The following is a 2,837-nucleotide window of genomic DNA, read 5'->3' as shown; positions in this document are numbered from 1 at the left end:
GCACACAAAACTGACTGCAAAGTGATGGAAATGGCCCTTTAGACACAAATAACACAATAATATGTAAATAAATAGACAGGAAGCAAGAGACGGAAACACAACAAAGAATAGTAAATGACAAAGCAAATGGACTCCACAGCAGACTGACTCAGGACTAATGATAGTGATCTCACCACATTTGATGTGTGTGTTTATCTGGTTTTAGGGGTCAGTGTGTGTTCATCCACATGCGGTCGCCTGTGTGTGTTGAAGTAAATGTGTGTGTCCTGTCAGCCATGATCATGCTGAGAATAATGCTGGAAAAAGCTCCCAGCTGTTAGACCTGAAGGTAAAGCTGCATGCTGTTGTGGTTTCTCTGAGTGTAGGATCACCACAAGACTTCTGCTGTTTTGTGTTGTGTGTGTTGCTCACGATCAGTGATCAATTCAGAAGTTAAAAGAAAAAGGCGTGGTGGCCAAGTGGTAAGGCGTTGGTCTCGTAAACCAAAGATCATGGGTTCGATCCCCATCCATGCCTTCAAAGATCTGTAGGAGGTTCCTTTTAAAGAAAGACAAAACTCAACACCCATTGAGAGTAAAAACTATGGACAGAGCTTCCGTGACGTCACCCGTTTGTTTCTGAAGAGCGATTCTGAGGCTCGGTGGGAGCCGCCATGTTTGAAGCATCACGTCCGCCAAAACTCCAAATATGTACAAAGAGGGGGAGCGCGAGTAGAGTTTGAGGGGTGGGTGATCATGGAAGCGGGAAACTTATGCGTCAGCCGTCTGCCACTCAAGCGGCAACGTCTATAATTATGCATAATTGCCATTTTAACATGGGGGTCAATGGGAAATGACTCGCTTTTGGAGCCAGCCCCCAGTGGTTGCGGCATGAATTACAAGTTTTGACACTTCCCCATGGGCTTCAAGTTTGAACCCCGAAGGTTGCCGCCTGACAACACCACACAAAACAAAGATGTGTTAAACTGTGTGATAGTTGGCTGGAAGCACTGCTTCATGAACCTGTGTTTATTGTTCCTTAAGCTTAGAGAAGTTTCAGGAGTATGTTTGAGGAGTAAACTGATTCAAGTCCTCACAACAAGTGTATTTCACTGCACAAACACACACTCAGCTGATGTGTCCCAGGAAATGTCTTTTTGTCTGACGTATTAGAAGATTCTAGATTCTAGATTCAACAACTAGACAATTATCCCCTGCTGAGACCCCCACAGGGTTTCTGTGGCTGTATCTCCCTCATTCTTCATCCTATGTGGATGAAACCTTACAGTCATGCTGAACATTTGACTCTGCACAGATTGATATGCTGAAATGCTACAGACACTGCGCCACCTACTGGCCAGGACCTGTCTTTTGTTTAGGGGCCTTAAACAATTTCCCTCTGGGATTACTAAAGTACCTAAAATAAAAGAAAAAAATGGAAAAAAAAATTTTTCGCCTGCGCGTCTTTTTCGCATGGCCAATTTAAGATGACGTAGCGGCAAGACACAGTGTTGCTGACGCTGTGTCTCTAGTTTGTGTTAAAAGTGGGGACTTCAAGCTATATACAGGTTTTTAAATTTTTTTAATATGTCAAGTAAAACCCGAGTTATGATAAATAATATACGCATGTTTTTTCATGAACATTTTCACCACGTTCGCTGCGTGTTTACTGCGAGTTTTATGCGAGCAGACACAGGAAACACTGGCGTAAGAGCAGCTCTGACCGGCATGACATGAAACGTGACACCCTCTTTGCTATTGGTGGAAAAATGCACCACATCAACCAATCAGAAAATGTTTATAGCTAGTGTGTGGTGAAGTGTGTTCAGTGTGTAGTGCAGTGTGATTTAGTCGTTTTATTGTTTTGTGCGCCATGAGACGGCTTTTGAATGTGGAGCAGGCTCTTCTTTGAACTGGAAGGCGCAGAGGGAGACACGTGGACAGCGTCTGAGTTTGATGACGTCATGATCCGTCATGATCCGATGACACCCTGGAAGTGTCAGGCCTGTGATGTGCCCCTCTGTGTTGTGGTGGACAGGAACTGCTTTTTGAAGTGGCACAAATAATTTGTGTGACACCTGTACTGCATATAATACTTATAAATAGCTGTACAAAAAACGCCTGAGGCATTTACTGCATTCAAGGATAAATAGTTGTAAATAATTTTGTTTTTTGCTACATTTGTACATATCTTTTTTATTTATTTATTTATTTATTTTATTTTATTTTTTTATAATTTTATTTTATTGCAGGACAAACAGGTAGTACATAGCTAGACGTACATCAAATATCAAAACAGACACATAACATGATGAACATGAACGACACAGAACAGTACAAAACAGACAGAACAAAAGATAATAATTGTAGATGACTGTAAGTGGTGAATGCTGAATTGTGTGTGTATGTTCTGGAAAGAAAACCAAAACAGTTTCCCAAACCTTGCTGTACGTGCATGTAAATATCTGGCCATACCTGCTTCCTCTATACCTGTTGAGAGGATTTTTAGTGTTGCTGGCAAGATGTTCAGACCAGATGCCGCCGCAATGATAAATCCTTTGAGGAACTGTTGACCATTAAATGCAACAATGTTACCCTGTGAAGTAAATGATAACTGCATTTACCTCAAGTTTGTGTTATTTGATTACTATAAAAATACTATACTATAAAAATATTCCTAATTATTCAACAAGAAGTTAATGTATGCGTAATGATAGTGTCTGTATTGGATTTATAGTGTTTCAGATGTAATTATTCTCATTTGGAAGAAAAAGACGTTTAAAGAATCACATTCTCACTGATGTGTGGTAAAAATTAATTTCTCTGAGTTGAATTCTGAAATTCAGAACGCTGATAGAG

At 40.6% G+C, this 2,837-nt stretch overlaps 1 non-coding gene across 1 annotated transcript; it reads left to right on the top strand.

Annotated features, from left to right (window-relative positions):
• The first annotated feature begins 444 nt into the window (after window positions 1-444).
• trnat-cgu (transfer RNA threonine (anticodon CGU)) lies at window positions 445-516 on the top strand. The gene has a single exon. It is a non-coding gene; the product is annotated as a tRNA-Thr (tRNA).
• Window positions 517-2,837: the final 2,321 nt, after the last annotated feature.

Source organism: Parambassis ranga, unplaced genomic scaffold (genome assembly GCF_900634625.1).
Source record: "Parambassis ranga unplaced genomic scaffold, fParRan2.1 scaffold_22_arrow_ctg1, whole genome shotgun sequence".
NCBI classification, from domain to species: domain Eukaryota; kingdom Metazoa; phylum Chordata; class Actinopteri; family Ambassidae; genus Parambassis; species Parambassis ranga.
This window is presented reverse-complemented; position numbering and strand designations above follow the sequence as displayed.